The sequence below is a fragment of the Balaenoptera ricei genome, chromosome 14 (assembly GCF_028023285.1).
Source record: "Balaenoptera ricei isolate mBalRic1 chromosome 14, mBalRic1.hap2, whole genome shotgun sequence".
In the NCBI taxonomy this organism is placed as follows: Eukaryota; Metazoa; Chordata; class Mammalia; order Artiodactyla; family Balaenopteridae; genus Balaenoptera; species Balaenoptera ricei.
Window position 1 is genome coordinate 43,703,848 of NC_082652.1, and position 21,410 is coordinate 43,725,257.

Genomic DNA, 21,410 nt, shown 5'->3' on the forward strand with positions numbered 1-21,410 from the left:
TTGAATTACTCTAGCCCATTTTTTTTGGTAATAGCAACACTTCAGTCATTCGTGAAATATGTTTTGATGATCTGTTATTTGACAGGCACTGTTTAGATACTAGGACACAAAAGTGAGCCAAGAAAAAGCAAGAAAAACAAACATGATTAAGAAGTGTGACAAATACTAAAAGCAAGGGTCAACATATCGAATATTGGTATAAGGACCAGCAGAACTTCTTTAGACATGTTGGTCAGAGAATGCATCTTTGAGGAGGTGATATTTAAGCAGATCTGAAGGACAGGAAGGATCTAGTCTCATGCAAAGTTGTGCTGCTAAAGGGAGAGAGTTCCCCATAGAGTGAATCACATGTGAAAATACTCTGAAAGAGAAAAGAACTTAACATGTTCTAGGAACTGAAAGAAGACAGTATGGTTGGAATTCAATGAATAAAAGAAAGTGGCCTAAGGTGAGTTTGGAAAGATAGGCAAGGTCCTATCAGGTCCATAAGGGCAATTCTAAAAAGCAACAGATAACTATAGAGTGTTTATAATCAGAGGAGAGAAAGGATTAGATCTATGTCTTAAGATCACTTTTGCTGCCATGTGAGTCATGATCTGAGAAATAAAGAAATCAACCAGGAAGGGGGCTGTTGTAGTCTACAAATATGGATAATGATGATGACTTGGATCAGAGTAACAGCAGTAGAGACGGAAAGAAGTGAAAAAACTTGAAATTAACTTTTGAAATGATACTCAAGATAGGGGAAGTCTTCAAAGAAGAAGATCAAGAGCTCAGTTTTGATCATATTGAATTTTAGGTATTTATGACAACACCAAGTCAAGGCACCAGACAAGAAATTAAATATGCAAGTCAATATGCAAGGTCTCTGTGGCAGATAGAATTCTAAGATGAACCCTAATAGGCCTGGCCCTACATGATCCCCTCCTCTTGAGTGTGGACAAGAACTGTAATTTGATTTTAATGAATAGTATATGAAAAAGGTAAAAAAAAAAACCTGCAGAATTAATTAATACCCTTAATCAATTGTGTTTGAGTTAATTAAACAAGAGATTACTTCAGCCATGAGAAAGAAGGAAATCCTGCCATTTGCTATAACATAGATGAACTTGGAGGATATCATGCTAAGTGAAATAAGCCAGACAGAGAAAGTCAAATACCGTATGATCTCACTTATATGTGGAATCTAAGAGAGAATGAGAATAGAATGGTGGTTACAAAGGACTAGGGAGTTGAGGAAATGAGGAGTTGCTGGCCAAAGGGTAAAAGCCTTCAATTGTAAGATAAATAAGTTCTAGAGACCTAACATACAGCATGGTGACTATAATTAATAATATTTTATTATTTACTTGAAATTTGCAAAGAGAGTATGTCTTAGTATTCTCACCACACACATAAGGTAACTATGTGAGATCATGGATATGCTAATTAATGTGATTGTAGTAATCATCTCACAATGTATATGTACATCAAATCATCATGTTGTACACAAGAAAAAGATAACCAAAATAAAATAAAATAAAATAAAAGCATCCTGGGTGGGCCTGACTTAAAAGAGGGTCCAGGACTTCCCTGAAATTAGAGATGCTCTCCTACTGGCCTTGAAGAAGCAAAAAGCTAGCTGTGAACTTCCTTTGGAGAAGGATGGTCTCTGGGAGCTGAGGCTCTCAGACCTATTGCTGTAAGGAACAGAATTCTGCCCATAAACTCAACGGGCCTGAAAGAAGACCCTGGGCTTCAGATGAAAAACAGGGCACAGCCAACTGCTTGATTGCAGCCTTGTGGAACCTTAAGCAGAGGATTCAATTAGGTTGTTTTTGACTTTACAGCAAGGAAAGTTATCAGAGATAGACAGGAACATTACATAATGATAAAGGGGTTAGTTCTCTAAGAAGACATAAATCTTAATGTGTATGTGTCTAACAAGAGAGTGTCAAACTATGGGAGGCAAAAATTGATAGAACTGTAACAAAAACAGATGAATCCGCTATTATAGTTGGAGATCTCAACACCCCTCTATCAGAAATGGACAAATCCAGCAGGCAGAAAATTAGTAAAGACATAGTTGAACTCAACAATACCATCCATCAACTGGATATAATGGACCTCTATACTACTTTATCCAACAACAGCAAAAATATACACTCTTCTCAAACTCACGCAAACATTCACCAAGATAGAACGTACTCCAGGCCATAAAACAGGCATTAAAAAGTTTAAAAGACTAGAAATCATAAAATGTCTGCTCTCAGATCATAAAATGTCTGCTCTGAAATCAAATCAGAAACCAACAACAGAAAGCTATCTGGAAAATCCCAAAATACTTGGAAAATAACAACACACCTCTAAATAACACATGTCAAAGAAGAAATCTGAAGTAATTTTAAAATATTTTGAACTAAATGAAAATGAAATCATAACATCAATATTTGTGAGATGAGGGGAATTTATAGCATTGAATGCATATTTTATCTAAAATCAATTGTCTAAGCTCCTACCTTAGGAAACTAGAAAAAGAAGAACAAATAAATTCCAGGGTAAGCAGAAGAAGAGAGATAATAAAAATTAGAATAGAAATCATTGAAATTGAAAACAAGAAATGAAGATAGAAAATCAACAAAACCACAGCTGGTTCTTTGAAAAAACCAATAAAAGCAATAAGTCCCTAGCCAGACTAGTCAAGAAAAAAAGAGAGGGCACATATTGCTATTACTGGAAATAAAAGAGGGGACAACAGTACCCATTCCATGGAAATTCAAAGGATAATAAAGGAATCTTATGAACAGTTATATGCCTACAAATTTGACAACTTAGAGGAAATGGACCAATTCTTTCAAAGACAGAATCTGTCAAAATTCACACAAGAAGAAATAGACAATATGAATAGGTCTATATCCACGAAAGAAATTGCAACAATAATTAATAACCTTACAAAACAGAAAGTACCAGGTTCAGATGGGTTCACTGGTGAATTCTACGAAACATTAAAGGAAAAAATTATACCACTTCTCTACATTATCTTTCAGAAGATAGAAGCAGAGGAAATAACCTCTTACTCAGTCTTTGAGGTCAGCACTAACCTAATACCAAAACTAAACAAAGACATTACAAAAAAATTACAGACCAATATCTCTCATGAACATAGATGTAAAAATATTCAACAAAATATTAGCAAATCAAATCCAACAATGTATAAAAAGAATTATATTCCATGACAAGTGGATGCATCCCATGTATGGAAGGCTGATTCAACATTCAAAAATCAATTAATGCAACCTATCATATAAACAGACGGAAAAGGAAATATCACAAGAGGATACCAACAGACGCAGAAAAAGCATGTGGCAAACTCCAACACTCATTCATGATGAAAAATTCTCAGTAAACTAGGAATAAAGAACTTCCTCAACTTGATAAAGAAATATACAAAAGACCTATGGCTAACATAAGTTAGAAACTTGAAACTTTCCCAGTAAGATCAGGAACAAGGCAAGGATGTCTCCTTTCACCACTGCTTTTTAACATCATACTGGAAGTCCTGGTTAATGCAGTAAGACAAGGAAAGGAAATAAAAGGTATACAGATTAGGAAGGAAGAAGTAAAATCATCATTATTCACAGATGACATGATTGTGTATGTAGAAAATCTGAAAGAACTGCCAAAAAAACTCTCCTGGAATTAATAAGTGATTATACAGTAAGGTCGTTGGATACAAGGTTAATATACAAAAGTCAATTGCTGTACTATATATCAGCAATGAAAAAGTAGACTTTGAAATTAAAAACAGAATACAATTTATATTAGCACCCCCCCAATTAAATACTTAGGTAACAAAACATGTGCAAGATGCATATGAAGAAAACTGCAAAATTCTGATGAAAGAAAATAAAGAACTAAATAAACGGAGAGATAGTCCATGTCCACGGATAGGAAGACTCAACACTGCCAAGATGTCAGTTCTTCCCAACTTGCCTATGGATTAATGCAATTCCAATTAAAATCCCAGCGAGTTATTTTGTTGCGGATATCAACAAACTCATTCTAAAGTTTATATGGAGAGGCAAAAGACCCAGAATAGTCAACACAATATTGAAGGAGAACAAAGTCGGAGAACTGTGACATTACCCAACTTCAAGACATGATATAATATAAAGATACAGTAATCAAGACATTGTGGTATTGGTGAAAAAAATTTTTTTTAATTGGTGAATGGAATAAAATAAAAAGCCCAGAAGTAGACCCCCATAAATACAGTCAACTGTTCTTTGACAAAGGAGCAGAGGAAATACAATGAAGCAAAGACAGTCTCTTCAACAAATGGTGCTGGAATAAACTGAACATCGACATGCAAAAAAATTAATCTAGACACAGAAGTTACTCCCCTCACAAAAGTTAACTCAAAATGGATCACAGACTTAAATGTAAAACTATAAAACTCCTAGAAGACAACTTGAGAAAATCTAGGTGACCTTCAGTTTGGTGATGGCTTTTAGATCCAACACAAAAGGTATGATTCATGAAAGAAAGAATCGATAAGCTGGATTTCATTAAAATTAAAAAATTTTCCTCTGCAAATGACACTGTCATGAGACTGAAAAGACAAGTCACAGACTGGGATAAAATATCTTCAAAATATATATATCTGATAAAAGACTATTATCTAAAATATACAAAGAACTCTTAAGACTCAACAATAAGAGAGCAAACAACTCAATTAAAAAATGGGCTGAAGATCTTAAGAGGCACCTCAACAAAGAAGACATACAGATGGCAAATAAGCATATGAAAAGATGCTCTACATCATATGTCATCAGGGAAATGCAGATTAAAACAATGAGGTACCACTATACACCTATCAGAATGGCTAAAGTGCAGAACATTGACAACACCAAAGGCTGGTGAAAATGTGGAGCAACAGGTATTCTCATTCACTGCTGGCAGGAACGCAAAATGATACCATCACTTCAGAAGGCAGTTTGATAGTTTCTTACAAAACTAAATATACCCTTACATACAACCTAGCAATCATGCTCCTTGGCATTTACCCAAAGGAGCTGAAAACTTAACATCTACATAAAAACGTGCCCATGGATGTTTAAAGCAGGTTTATTCATAGCTGCCAAAATTTGGAAGCAACCAAGATGTTCTTCACCAGGTGAATGGATAAATAAACTGTAGTACACCCAGACACTGGAACATTATTCAGGGCTGAAAAGACATGAACTATGAAGCCATGAAAAGACATGGAGGAAACTTAAATGCATGTTACTAAGTGGAAGAAGCTAATGTGAAAAACTACATTCTGTAATATTTCAATTTTGTGACATTGTTGAGAGATAAAAGTATCGAGACAAGTAAAAAGATCTATGGTTGATAGGGGTTGGAGGAGAGGGAGGTATGTCCTTCACCAGTGCAGTGAAATCACTCCATATGATACTATAATGGTGGATACATGTCATTTAAAATCTGTCCAAACCCACAGAATATACAGGACAAGAGTAAACCATAATGTAAACTATGGACTTTAGGTGATGTTGATGTGTCAAAGTAGGTTCATCAGTTGTAACAAGTGTACCACTCTGGTGGAGGAAGTTGATAACGAGGAAGGCTGGGGGGTGGGAGAGCAGAGCGTATATGAGAAATCTCTGTATCTTCTACTCAATATTTCTGTGAACCTAAAACTGCTCTAAAAAATAAAGTCTATTAAAAATTAGTGAAAAAGTATTCCATCTTCAATTAAACAAGGAAAGAACCACAACTTCAAACCACTAACTGCACGGCATATCTGCTAAATTCTGTAAATCTAGAGAGAAACGAGAGGATGATGAGAATTCACATATGCTCTCAAACCTTGAGGTGGATATAAACTTTCCTAAAAATAATATCATAGTCCCAACAGGCTGTCCCCAACCTTAGATTGGCACAGTGACATTAAGGGTACGAGTAGGTTCTAGGGAATGTGAAACTTCCCTACTCAAAGTCAGAATGACTGGGGATGGTAGGCTGGAGAAAATAACACACCCACCTTCTACTTTTACTAGCTATGGACTGGTCTCCCAGCTGAGTGTACCATTGGAGACAATGGGAGGAAAGCCATGATTGCTAAATCACAACACTGAGTTAGGGGCTTGACTGTTTAAACCCGAGGGTAAGTAGGACAAGCATGGTGAGAGAGGGTATTCTAGACAAGACCCACACTGGAGCTGCAGACTGACCACTACACCAGCTCCTGCCATTCCACATTGCCAGCCCCCTTGAAAAATGAAAAGCAAATCAGAAAATGGCTTATGGACTAAAGACATCTGTGCTGGGCCAGGGAAAAGGGGGTGGGGAATAAGGATCAGGCAAGTAAAAATTCAGGAAGTATAGTGCACACGAGCCCTCCTAGAATAAACTCCTTGATAGTGAAATCTGGCAATCCACGAAATAAATCAAGGTAGCTCAGAAAAGGAAACAGGCATGAAAGGACTGATTTTGAGCACTGATTTCATTTAAATATGGAAATAGGAAATAGGGCATAATAATAAAAATGTAACAAAAAATCTTAATGAGGGAAGGGAATTGGAAGGATACTTCATTTTATCTTTGTTAGCATACAGTAAAACTGATGGGGGAGTGTACAGTTCCATGAAGTGTTATAAATGTACAAGGTTCATAAAAAGAACTCAGCTCTTCTATATTTTACTTTACTGCTAAAGTACTTTTTCTAAGCAGGTGAGTAGATCCCACAAAAGCAAACAATCAGGGATTCCAATACACAATGACAGGGAAGACTTCTCAGGTAATGATTAGGTATTTATTTGTTTCTGATAACTGTGATTTTGAGTGTAGTTTAGCTCACTACTGGCGACAGGATATAGGGCTCCACTTTGCTATTTCTTCTGTGATTGCTGTTTGGAATATATGTATAAATAGAACAACACCATTTTCCATTGTTTGTTACACTGATCCTTTCTGAGGGTTTAGGTAAAATGACCTATTTTTCATGAATGAAAAATAGTTACATACTTGGTCGAGGGTTCTGCATTCTGTGTGCAGGGAATTCAATATACTTATAATATCTAGAATTATTCCCCATGGCACAATCTTTCACGTGTATTTATTATCTAAAGGTTCTATTTGTGCAGTCTTATTATCATATGTGTATATTCAATAAACTTAGAGTACAAACAGCTTCCAGCTAATAATTACCTACACAAATTGTTCACATAGCTGTTCACTTTTAAACCCAAATTCTATATGAAAGTTCACTTCTCCTATTGCTATAAATTCAAATTTTTAACTTACATTGTTCATGGTCTTAGAAATTTTTTTAAAAATATGAAATAAAAACATATTAACAATATATTAAAATATATTAATGAGATCACAAAATTCAATTTTACCCAGTTCTCACGTCTTAAAATTCTGTCCCCCTTACAGTAGTATGGGTATCCATTGTATAAGTACTGACATGTATATGAGTAGCTTGGGGTGGAGGTGTGTGTAGTGGGACAATGGGTATAAGAACTAAAGCTATTATTACCTTCATCTGAAGATAATCAAGACTTTTTTTTTTTTTTAAGAAGGAAGGCAGGTAACCTATCCTAGATTTTTTTTTTAATTTATTTATTTTTATTTATTTATTTTTATGGCTGTGTTGGGTCTTCGCTTCTGTGCGAGGGCTTCCTCTAGTTGCGGCAAGTGGGGGCCACTCTTCATTGCGGTGCGCGGGCCTCTCACTATCGCGGCCTCTCTTGTTGCGGAGCACAGGCTCCAGACGCGCAGGCTCAGTAATTGTGGCTCACGGGCCTAGTCGCTCCGTGGCATGTGGGATCTTCCCAGACCAGGGCTCGAACCCGTGTCCCCTGCATTGGCAGGCAGATTCTTAACCACTGCGCCACCAGGGAAGCCCCAAAACTTTTTTAAGAACCAACTCTCTCCCCATAATAATTTACTATTTTTCCCTTATTAAAAACAATTCCAAGTTTAAACTACTTGTCTGTCTTAATATAAGCTGAAGATGAAGTTTAACTTCCAATTTAGCCTCAAGACAGTATATCCTGGCAGTATCAAGAAACCGGTTCTTTCAGATTTTTCAAAAACTCAAACCTATTCTCTTATTATAATTTATAATAATTTATGAACTAGCATATGAAATATAAGGGGAAAGAGTTCTATTAATAGTCTTACCTTTGGTTTATTGTATCTTAAGATACAAGAAGATCTAGAAGTTCTTTTTTTATCATATATCGAGAAGCACTGCTCCACTTGTTCTGGATAAGTGAAAGGTACATATCGAAGCAGCCCTAAATGTTATCAGAAAAGTATTCATGCAAAGTATTCTTACAGGGACCTGACTGCAAATACCACATCATACACTTAAATGATAGGAGGAATATTTTAAATACTTATTTTGAAGTTGAAATTTTTCTAAAGAGATAATTTTTTATTACAAATTTTGTAACTTTTTAAAAATTTAATCTCTTTCACTTTGTGCTTCATATAGAATCGACTCTCACTTTTGACCTAACAGAGAGCTCTGTTTTCTGGTATTTGCAAATCTGTGGTATTGGGCTTTTAAGTACCTGTTTCTAATATACAAGTACTGATAGTGCTTGCCTGCCTTCTAGACGATGTACAGTTGAGAATCACACTGGATCCTAAGTCTCATTGGGGCCTTGGCCAGATCTACTCTACACTGCACACTGCACTCTGCTATGTTGTGGATCTTTCTGTGAAAATCATCAGTAATCTTACACTTTGTTTTATAGGCAAGCACCAAATGTTAAGAAAAGACATGGAAGAAGAAAAAACATATTACCAAGCTGCCTAATTTCCCTATAAAATTTCACATGTTGAAAAGTTCTCATATATAACTGAACAACGGGAAAAATATTACTTCATCTAATATTTACTGATAGTATCCTATTAGGTATTGTCTCCTATACTGCCTACAACATAATTTTTAAGGATAGCTTTTTCTTAAGTGTTTAAATATAAATTAGTGAGTATTATGGAACACTGAATGAAGATATTTAGATGCTCTGGAGAGGACACTTTACTAATTGACCAATGAAACCGCTTTCAAGCGCACAAGCTCACTTCAATACAATGTGACAATGATTGCAACTGTTGGATAGTTGGTTTAAAATCACAGAATATTTTACCCAATTTTTATTTTGAAAAACATCTACAGAAAATTAGCAGTAATATTATACAATCTTTATCCAGATTAAAAAATTGTTAACATTTTTCCACATTTTCTTTTTTCGCTTTCCCATATTAAAAAAACTTTTTTTTATTGCCAAACCACGTGAAAGAAAATGGCAGAGATTCTCAGACTTCATCTCTAAATACTTTTCAGTATATCGTCTCTCCCAATACACATTCTCCTACATGACTCCAATATGATTAGAAAATTTAATGTGGGTGTAATACTGTATATGATCTACAGCCCAAATCCAGATTCCTTCCAATTGTCCCAATATTATCCTTTATAGTTTTTTTTTCTCATCCAGAATCTAATCAGGAAGGATATCTTTCAGTTAGTTGCCAATTCTTCTAGTCTTTTAATACTGAACAGTTTTCCAGGATTTTTTTAGTGACATTGACATTTTTGAAGTGTCCAGGTGAGTTATATTGAAGAATATCGACCAATTTGGATCTGTCTGATTGTTTCCTCAAGATTAGATTCAGGAGAATCACTTCTGGCAAAATAACTTCAGAAGGGATTGTCCTACTTCACATGTGTATCAAGAGGTACACGATGTCAGTTTGTCCACTATCGGTGACGGCCAGTGTAGTCACTTGGTTAAGCTGGTGCCAGATATCATCCTGTAAAGGGACTTTCCCCTCTTTGTAACTAATAAGCAATCTGTGAGCTGACATGTAGAGTTACTGTGACTATCCTGTCCGCATCAACCATTCACCCAGTGGTGGATTATCCTTTGTAATAGTAGTCACAAAAAGTGACTTTATAATTCTGTCTTTTCTTTTAATCATTTGCTTGTACTCTTCAGTGAAACAGAGCTTTTCCTTCTACCTGCCCCCATCTGCATACTACACACACTATGGGCTCATGGACGCTCTTATTAATGTGCTGTAATCCATAACATACATTATTACTTTTATGTTCAAATGATACCAAGTTGGGCCAGTGGGTATCCCTGAAATCTGGCTCTTATGTCCTTCTGATGTGTCTCCACCACCTTTTGAACAATTCCTTGTTTTCTGGCACAAAACGTGCCAGGCTTAGCAGATTCTCCCCTACACTAGTTCAACCAAGAAGGCTTTAAATAAAAAGGAGACTAACTCAGTTTTAATGCAGTAATTTGAATTCAGGAACAAATAATTAGAATAGTGCCTAGAACATAGTAAGTGCCAGTCAGTATGATAGGTCGCTTCCTTAACTATTTTAGCCATAGTTTGAAGCCTTTGTGCAATTCTTAAAAATATAGATATAGACTTTTAATTTATACATAGATTTTTATGTTACTCTTTCAAATTCATCTATTTATTCTTACTTTAATTTGTTCTCCTTCATTTCTTTTATCTCTATATGGAAATCATGCAAATAGAAAACTTCCAAAGGATTTTCTTTTTTTTTTCTCCAACGTGGTATAATCTTAGATCACTGACTAATGCCAAAATATGCACAAACAGCACAGCATAAATCCCTGATATAGTAAAGCCTTTTAAAATTCCTGAATTTATCAAGTGATTTCACATGTCAGAGGAAATAATGTAAAGAAATGCCTGGACTTTTTTTTTTTTGGTAAAAAATTCAATAGACCAACCTCACTCTCTAAGCAAATGTAGCTCTGCTGAAGTCACCTCTGAATGAATCACTGATAGGGAAGAGAAACTGAAGAAAGAGGAGTGTGATATTTGGAGAGGTCACAAAGAAAGTAAAAAATGGGGCCTTGTAACTTCCAAGTTATTTATTTATTTATTTATTTATTTATTTATTTATTTATCTTAGAATGTGTGGTGGATGTGAGTGTGTGTTTGTGTGTAGTATATGTGCATGCATGTGCACATTCGGGGTTAAAGGCAGGATGCCCAAATCAACATTTATTCAACAAATAATTATTACACCCCTACTCTGAGTGGGCACTATGGATCTTCCAGGAATATAAGGACCAAGAAAACTAGACAGGTCCCTCCCTTAGGATTAATTAAACAGTTACACAAATAAATGTGAATTTGCAACTAGCTGTGATGAGGGATATGGATACACAAGTACAGATACATGTATGCATACAAAGATACCTGCGTGTGTGTGTTTGTGTGTGTGTATTATAAGGGAATTTGGCTCAGTCTAGGGGGACAACATGGCTCATTTGAGGAAGTGACATTTGGGTTGATATCTGAGGTTTAACTAAGAGTTCACTAGGCAATGTTTGGGTACCTGTGTGTACAGGTGTGAGGATGGGAGAGAGCAGGGAGAGTCAGAGCAACTGGAAGAAAGCCAGGCAGCTGAAGTAGAAGGAAGGACTGGAGGTACCAAAAGAGATGAGACTGCAGGAGCCTTGTTGGGTTTCAAAAAATCAGGTGCACAGTTTTGGTCATTATCTTAAAGCAGTGGTAATCCATTTAAGTGGCATGCGTAGCTGAAGGGGTGATAGTTGTCATATTTGCATTTTGAAAAGGCTCCTCTCACCTCATTGGAGGATGGATTTGGAGGGGGAGCAACGTCAGATGCCAGAGGACGAGTTATAAAAGCCCTGTAGTAGCCCTGACACAATGGATGGTGAAAGCTGAGACTTGGGTGATGCCCTAAGGTAGACGCATAACATCAGTGACGGGGTGAGGGCTTTGATATGCGGTGGATGGAGAGGGAATGTCAAAGATAAAACCCGGATTGGGAGCTGGGGAATCCTGGAGGTTGAGGTGAGATGGGCAGAGATCACAAGTTTGATTTTGACATGTTTCATTTGATGTTTAAGACTGACAAGAAGAAATACCAAGCACAGAACTGGATCTACAAGTGGAGAATTTAGAGAGACTTTCTGAGCCATAATCATGTTTTGTAGAGTGCTCTGAATAAAACATGCGCCAGTAATTTCAAGGAATCTTATTGGACAGTATGTGGTGTACGTATGTTGGGAAAAGTCAAAGTGAACCAAAGTTCTAAGGTACTAGAAGAACAACCTCTGCTAATTGAGAGTTCAGTAATTTGCAAATCCAGTTCTATTCTAAATGATGTTATAATTTCCTGATCTGCAAAATCTGAAAATATGATTTTGCTAGACATTTTAGCAAGTGAGATATACATATATATATATATATATATATATACATATATACACACATACATTTAGCAAGTGAGAGGTATCTATCTATCCATATTGAAATCACAAAAGTCATCATGTAAGTACAGAATTAATATTTAAAATATTTAATAATCTGTACAACTTGGGCTCCAGCCACAAATAGCCAGTAAGACCACATCAGTGCACCCAGCTGAATGTCAACACTGTCACAGTAATAGAATCTCATCCTCTGATGGTAAAAATTCCTAACTGAAAATAAAGTACAAATATTAGAAGGTAAAGGAGCGTTGGTAGTTACTACTTTTAGTCCAATAATGTCACTAACACCTAAGCATATTTTAATACGTTGAGAACATTGATTTTTAGGGGGAGGGAGGAAACTACCCTCATTCTAATCTACTGTCCAAGGGTGCTGTGGAAAAATCAAATTTATTGAGAGATATGTTTCTAAAAATTTGTGTCCACATTTTAATTTTGAAACTTCTTTTTTAAAGTATACGATCAACGTCATCATTTTATCTAAATCTTCACAGACTGTATTTGCTTAAAGTAACCTGTAACTTTGGATCACAGCTCTAACCCCCTTGGTGACAAAAAAGACAACAGAGATGATCACAAAGCTAAGTGAGCTTTGAGCTTCTCGCTCCTGAAACTAATGCAGTAGTAAGAGTTATGTTCTTCATTTGAATAGACAAAGTTGTCTTATTCCGTTCTCCATTTTCATGTGTATCCAATAGAGGCTTCTGACATTTCTTTTACTACATTACTTCGCTAACTGGGTGTATTTTTCCCTTTCATACCTACATTCTTTAGTGTTTCAGATTTCAGTTTAGGGGAGTATTGAGGTCCTATGGAAAAAGGAGGCATTATGACTGGAATGTGTCATACCTGTTTATTCTGACAAAGAAGGTTTTCTCTTGTGTGGCATTGTTAACGGTACAAAGAGGAAGAAGGGCTTTACTTTCACCATCTTTGCCCCCATTCCATGCAAGAGTAAAAAGCATAACAAGAAAAGGCAGATATTCCAATAAAATTTCACTGCCTATATAGATCTTTGTGCTGCTCAAATGAAAGAAGCTCCTTATTTTCCTTATCACCTCCACGATCCAACCCCCTCAATTTTATCTTCCCTCAATTCCCATTGCACCACTAGACTCTTATTAGAAATTGTAACAAAAGTGGACCAAATCAAGTTTGGGGTCAGTCTGAGGTTGAATGCTGGGCCATTCAATTGACCAAGAAGCTTCCAGTAAGAATGAACAATACACAGCGAAACAATCATAGATCAAATTGTGTTCTGTACAATTGCTGCATCCTTTTTGTATGAAAACCTGCCTCTCTTGATTGGGTAAAACATGTTTTTCTATGTAGAGAATCTTACGATTATGTCAAAGCAATTGGTTATTCCCATATGCGCGTGCGCGCGCGCACACACACACACACACACACACACACACACACACACACACACATACTGTGACTTCAATCTTAATTGCAAACCACAACTACTGAAGCCCATGAGCCTAGAGTCCGTGCTCCACAACAAGAGAAGCCGCTGCAATGAGAAGCCCACGCACTGCAAGGAAGGGCAGCCCCCGCTCGCTGCAACTGAAGAAAGCCCGCGCGTAGCAACGAAGACCCAACGCAGCCAAAAATAAAATAAATAAATAAATAAAATTTTTAAAAAATTTTACATTAAAAAGCTTCTTTCTTTAAAAAGAATAAGAAAAAAGAGTAAGTCATATGATGTTATAAATGACATCTTAGGTGGACCCACTGTGGAAAGTAATCTAAGAAAAAAAATCTTCCTTACAATTTGGTAAATTCAAGATGCTTGCTGTAGCTAATACTGAAATGACATTTTATAATAACTCAGTTCCCAAGAGCAGGTCTTACGTTATGGTCTAGTAAACAAACCATTATAAGTAAGAAAATTTGAGTTTCGCTCTCAATTTCCTCCTTGCTTCTGGGATCCTATACTCTATATACTCTCTTGCCCATATATAGGTTGTGTATATGGGCAATCTTCAAAACCCTCTAATCCCTCTGCAAATACTATATTATGCAAAGAGAAGAGAGGTTGGTGTGTTTTTAGTGTGGCAATAGCGCACAGACTATATACATCTGAGACGGACAACAGAGTTGTCTATATCTCTCACCCTCCAACTCCCATATGCCAGCACAGGACACACTTAATTCAAGTAACACAAAAACATTCTAATACAACAGTTTATTTGCATTCGCAACAGATTTTGGCCTCTGCTATGAACATACTTCACAGCACTATGTTTCATGGTGCAACTTCCAGTATTGGACCCGTGCAGTTCTTTGCATAAGCCTATTTCAAGGGCATTGACGATATAATCTCAATTGATGCCTCCTTTTCCTGTTTTTTCAATGCCTGAAATTATGTATGTATACATGTACGTAGACACAGAACACATGTACATCTATACATATACATGCATATACATACATATGTGTGCATGTACACATTGTCTCTCTATATAAAAGCCTTCATTGCTTTCTGGAGATATGCACAAGGTTAAGGCCTGCGAGAAGTAAAATATTATCCAGCTTGCACATTAGTTTGTCAACACTCATAGTCATCCATTAAAGATAGATTCCTAAGAGAAATAAGGAAAAAGTAGTAAATTTTTATGAAGGTGAGAAAGAGAAAAAGATCAGAACATGAGCTTGAGTTTGATGGGCAGTGAAATTTGTAATCCTGGTCCACTGAAGGCAGAGACCAGCGGACAAGTGGGATGGTCCCGCTTAAAAGAAGTAAGGATTGCATACGGGCACGAAAAATAACCCACGTCATCATAAAAATCTTTTCAGTCTATATCTATTCTTTTTCAGATTCTCTTCCCTTATAGGTTATTACTAACACAACATAGTAAACCAACTATATTTTAATAAAAAATAAATAAATAAGAATTTTTTAAAAAAATCTTGTTTATCTAGCCCTGACTCTCATTAGGGCCAGACAGCCCCTAGAGAATATTTTGCGAAGGACTGGGGTGGCTCAGGTTTGTCACAATCATTAAGGGAGGGGAGTTCTATTGGTTTTTAGTGCCTTTTTTGGTGAAGAATTTTCCCAAATATCCCAAACAACATGCAGTGTCCCCTGAACTAAACCTATAATGAATATCAACCTGTAGAATCTGGTATATATAATCATAACTAAGCATTTTCTAAGCATTTCCACCAAAAGTCCAGTGGTTTACAACAAGGTTGCTGTGGGGAATAATTCAACGATTTGGTATAGTCTTTCTCTTAAATCTAGAATTAATAGACTACAACGTTAACAGAAAATAAACTGGAAAAGGCAGCACCAGCACTGTCAATAAGTTCCATCATGGAAATATTTTATTTGTTATTATTGATGATATGGTGTGTAGCCTGCAGAGTCCCTTGAAGTAGAGTTCACATCAGTAACAACAGGAAAATGCTGCATAAAGCAGTCTGGGGATTTTGGTGAGACTATATTCATAGTATTTACTCTCTCATTTGCAAAATATCATATATCCACGTTTTCTCCACTCCGCCTTTCTGTAACTTGACTTTAGCATATTTTCCCTACAACGATTACCATCATTTCCTTCTTTCCAAATACAAATGTCTGGTCTGTAATTATCCTAATACTACTTTTAGTCTATTCTCCTTTCATTTTCCTGTACTTCCTATATGGAATGTCTTCTGACGTTTCTGTCTTAAATCCAAGTTTATTTGTTATACAGTATGTACACACAAGCAAGCTTCTGACTTCTTTACTATGTGTTCCAGTGAAGTTACCCCCAAACATTAGCATAGTGAAATGCACATTGTACTACAAATTACTTTTATTCTATTCTTCCTTTTCATGACAGATATATTCAGTAATTATATTATTGATGAATTACATTTCAAGATACTAAGGGGGTGACACAAAATATTTGTTATTAAGAAGAGGACAAAGTCTAAGAGGGTTGAGAACCACAGTTTGGTCCACAGCGAATGACAGTGAATGACAGAGGACAGAAAAATCACAAGCCTCCTGTGTGTACCTCTGTACCACTTCATTTCATGACTATCGTGTACAGCTGATACCATCATGGCTAGAAAGAGTTAACTCCCCCATCCAGCTACCCAACTTAAGTCAAGGGAGCTGCATGAGGAGTCGCACAGATCCGGTTTCCAGTATCTACTCTGCCACTAACCACCGGTGTGACCTTTAGCAGCTCACTGGGATCACTGTGGGCCCCCATTTCCTTAACTGTAAAATAAGGGCATTGGAGTAAATTACTTTTAAGGTCCTTTCCAGCTCTATCACAAAATGCATAATTTTGATTCTAAGACTTAGGCATTGATCAGAAGAAACTGATTCCTTTAATAAATGTATATAAAATATATCCTGTGGGTAGCAATTACATTTCCAACCACAATATATTTTTTAAGTACTCAGTCTAGTCAAGTCTTTTAAAAATGCCATGTCTTATAAAACAACAAAAATGTTCCCTCAAAAAAGAAGTCCCCCTACACTTTATGGAGTGAGCACATTTACAGCACATGAGAACAGTCACCAATCTGAAGGAGACATCTACTTTTCTAGTACCATTCTGCTCCCTGTTGTAAAAGTCACAGTTTTCTTTTTTGCTTTGAATTCTTGAAATAAAAATGATTTTATCTCTCTGCCTTTCCAATCATATATTTTTGGTAGCTCTAACCTTCTCCACAGAGGTTTCCTAAATTCTAATAGTCCACAGAAATAACAATTCAACAAAATCTATACACAACTGAACACTGACCACAGACAAGGTGTTTAAGAGCAAGTGCTATGCTGTGAATCAACTTCTTGCCCAGGTAACTATTTCATCTACAACCAATTTTGCCCTGGAGCTTTTGAAAAACACAATAGAAATCTGTTAAATTGGCAGTCTTGCTGAACTTCAACTACTTTATCTAACCAGGTCCTTGGTAACAATAGATACTTGAGAGCTTCTTTTTCATAAAACTTTTGATTTGGAGCCTAGGTGCAGAGAGCAAATGGACCAAACCCCTTATTATGATGGCAACTTGCTGTTTTTGCTTTTGGAACATACATATATAAATAAGGCTTAGGAGTATCACCTTAACACATACACATGTGTATGCTTTAGGAAAACCTCATGCTTGAAAACTTCCATTTAATAAGACAAAAACAAACAAAAGAAGACTTAAAAATTAGAATATTCCTATTTGGTTTTCAGAAGCACCCCGCACTATCATCTTTTAAAAAACATATTAATCACCTCTGTTAAATACAAAGTGGGACTGAATTTCTCAAATTTTGATCGAAGGACTTTTATTTTTCCAGGAACACATCTAATCCTTAACACTAATTCATTAAGTAGGTACAGAATCCAGTCTTGATTACTTCTCTGGGAGTTATATATAATTTACTTCAAAGTTTTCATACCAGGTTTGCTCATTTCTGTCACCCAGCTCGTTTCTGGGCAGGTTGCCCACATGCCCCACCTCCCCATAAATCCGTTTTGGTGTTTGAGATATGCAAGCTCATTTAAAAATTAACCTAAACAAAACAAAATAATTAGAAAGGCAACTTGCCCACAACAACAATGAAAATCGTTTTCAAATCAAACGTGTAATACATTCCAAAGACAAACACAAATGACTTTGTAAATAACCATGATTTTGGATTATCTTTGCCTCTATTCCTCTCATTAACATGAATAATTCAGAGTGCTTCCTATACATGATGAAACTGTCTCCCCTCGATAATTCATTTTCAGTACACAGAAAAATCGCATCCTTATGTTTTTCCAAAGGTTTAAATTAGACCATATTTTAAAATGCAACTTTACTTTCAAAATTATCTATCGCTTGGGTTCATTCTTTGCAATGTTATCCTGGCAGCAAGTAAGGAGAATCTTGTGCCTTCAAGGCAAGGGCAGTATAGAGCAGCGTAACACGTAAGAAGACAGAAGCCCCACCTTTCTTTGGTTCTTGATAGTCTTCAAGTGTATATCCATTATTTGCAAAGTGTGAGCAAGATTGCCAATATCTTTTTCCTTAAAAATACGGAAGTGCTTTGGGACACCCAGATTTGAGTAAAAAGAATTTCCCAACGTTCTGGCCACACTGAAGGAACAATATTTTTATTACGCGACTTAATTTTAAGTGATAAAAATATCCTAACATTGCAGTTCCAGATAAAGCAGACATTCCCAAATGGGAAAGCATTCTGGATGGGGGGAAGGACTCAAAGCCTCAAATCTTGCTTTAATGACAACATGAACAAAATGAAGGGTGTGTATCTATCTGCCAATTATATACAAATTCATCTAGATTCCCAAACACAAAGAAAGATACTATGTAGATGCACATTTTATTCGTATCCTATATAATACCCTATACTATGCATACCCAATATTTGTGCGGGAAAGAATGTGTATGTCTTAGGTCTACTTAATTTGGGGTTTGGAATATTAAGTTAGTCTCCCATTTTGTCAGTTCTTCCTGGGAAGATGTTACATTCTTCTGGAAACCACACTAATTTTCTGGAGTCATGGGGCTGTTTCATGCACTGCTTCAGAGCACCAAATGCTACCCTTGTGACCAGGAAGAAAGGGAAAGAATGCCATCAAGAGGAGTGGGAAGCTGCACTAATTCTCAGCTTCTCTCTGGTAATAAAAAGGTGGGGAAAAAAAAGAGCAATCAGATTTCATTGGAGTATACACCAGCCTTGGCCAAAGGCTTTAAAACTTTTTTGATTTCTTCTTTCATTGAAAATAAAAGGAGAGGAGCTTATAGTGTAATAAGCCAAACACAACAGTTGTTGAACTTGGGTCAAGATCAGATACCATTACAGCTTTGGGGATGTTCATGGAAATGTATAAAGTGAGGATGTATGTCTTGATACCTGTGAAAATAAAACATTACGCTTGGAGTGGGAGAGAACAGATGGTTGGTAATGGTTTAAAACATTTATGTTTTTGGACTGTCACCAAGCCTCTGTATTAAAAAATATGGTGTTGTAGTCACTACATACCAACAACTATCTGCAAGGCTCATTTTCTGGAGGATGCTACTGTAATAAAAGAGATAAAACCCAAATGAGGCCAGAGGAAAATTCTTCTTGTTTTCTCAAGTCATTCAATGTGTGCTATTTCTTATTGACTATATTCAATCAAAATGTTTTCTGTGTGATGAGAGGACTTAAATTTTTCCTCAATAATGAGTCAACTACCAGTGCCCGAGTATTGTATCCTTTTTTGGATACATGGGGAAGAACAGTAATTTTGTTCTGTGTATCTGATTCATGCTGATTGAAGCCCTTAAAAACCCTCTGAGCAATCATAAAATCTGGTAGTCCAGGGTACTCTCGCATGAAAGGCAATAACAATCTCCTTATTCTCAATTTGGTAGACAGGCATATTGTACTATAATTATGTACTGAAATTGGCAGGTGCCAGGCCACCGAACTAGGAAGACAGATAAATATTAACTACAGTCACACTGTATTTTGGTGTGTATATATATGTCAGTCTAAAATAAGTCCACGTCCTTTAAACCCAATGGAATAGTGACAAACACAGATAAAACTGTATACAGAGAGATTAATGCAATGTTTGGGGTTAAACTAAAGAAAAATAAATACTGGTAAATAATACTCTTAATTACTATAAAAACTGCTAAAGGAGAGTCCTATTGAACATCCACAGTGTTTTGATTTGCTCGTGATAACATAATGGGGGAAAAGTCACACAAGCACACACTCTGTATGATTTACTTCCTATCCCTTTGAAAACCCTGGGAACTGTTCAGGACCGGTTTGCTGATGGGAGGGAGTTGTGGGTGGACCTGCAGGAAGAGGAGGGAGGACAGCGGCCGCTCCAGCATCGCTCCTGTGAACTTAGTTGGAAATAACTCCTGACAGACATCAAACATAACACCTTTTAGCCTCCTAACAGAAACACGCTGATAGGCAGGATGTTGGAACGGGGCAGAAGCGGGAGCAGGTAACCGTGTGAAAGTAACAGCTGCGGCAACAAAGCGACCACGCAGTTCCTACTCTCTCCCACCCACCTCGGGCCCCCCCCCCCAAGGCACCCCCAACCCCTGTGGCCGGCCCGGATGGAACCTGGGCTCCGAGTCTCCGCACTTCCCTCCCACATGGCCCGCAGCCTCAGCAAGAGCCTCTGCGAGGTCTCGGAGTTTGGGACCGATGCAAAAAGGGGCATCACAGCAGAGATGCTCATCTTTCTCCCAAACACGCTGGAGGACCGGATAAACCGCCATGAGAAACTCAAGACCGTTCCTCCTGGTGTCTTCTTTCCAACCTCAGCTGGCTTGCCCCGAGTGGGGGCTGGCACCAGAACCCTGGGGTGCAGGGTGCCCCGCCCCGCCGGGGCTCAGGAATCCAGCACAGGTAGCTCCCGAGTTCAGGCACCCGTCCTCCTCTGCCGCCCCTCTCCAAGTCTTCGCACCCCCTCCATCTCCCGGACCCCCTTTCCCCTCAGCACAATCAATAAAGTGAACGGGAGTGGGTTCAAATGGGGGGGGAGGGGATTAGGGTAGAAAGAGAAGAAAGATGCCTTCTGCAGTCATCAGAGGTGGAGTACCTGGAAAGGTGAGGGTGCGCTTCCCCGCCCACGCAGACCCCTCTCCTACCGAGGGTGCAAGCGGCGCCCCCGCAATCTCGGCCCCTCCAATCCCGGACCCCTCCCCCACGCCCCGACCCCCGGCGGTTACCTGGCGAGCGGCTAGGGGAGCGGAGGGTGCCGGCAGGGACTGCTTTCACGGGAGCGGAGCTTCGGCGGGAAACTTCCCCGAGCTCCGGGGCAAACTCTCGCGGACTCCGCCCGCCGCGGGCCGCGCGGTGGGCAGGAGCGCGGTGCCGGAGCTGGAGCGGCGCTGAGCCCGGCGCTCGCCCTCGCCCGTCCGCCCGACTGGGGCTGCGTCGCCGCCTGGGCTCCCGGCCGCTCCCGCTCCCGCCGCCGCCCCGCCCCGCGGCTCCGCCCCCCGGTTCCCCCACCAACCCCTCACTCCCCCGAGCCGCGCGCCCGCCCGCCGGCCTCCCCGTCTCCGCCTTTGTCGCTCTCTGCCTGTCACTCTCTGGCCTTGCCTCTGCTGGCCACTCGCCCTCCCTCCCAGCCCTAGGGCTCTGGT

At 38.1% G+C, this 21,410-nt stretch overlaps 1 protein-coding gene across 1 annotated transcript in view; it reads right to left on the minus strand.

The window, feature by feature from the left end:
* The window catches only part of CHST9 (carbohydrate sulfotransferase 9), a 241,906-nt gene extending 220,751 nt beyond the window's left edge, over nt 1-21,155 (minus strand). Inside the window, exon 1 of the mRNA XM_059894450.1 lies at nt 20,994-21,155. The gene's annotated coding sequence lies outside the window, so the exon portion shown is untranslated. The remainder of the gene's footprint in view (nt 1-20,993) is intronic.
* Between the last annotated feature and the right edge of the window lie 255 nt (nt 21,156-21,410).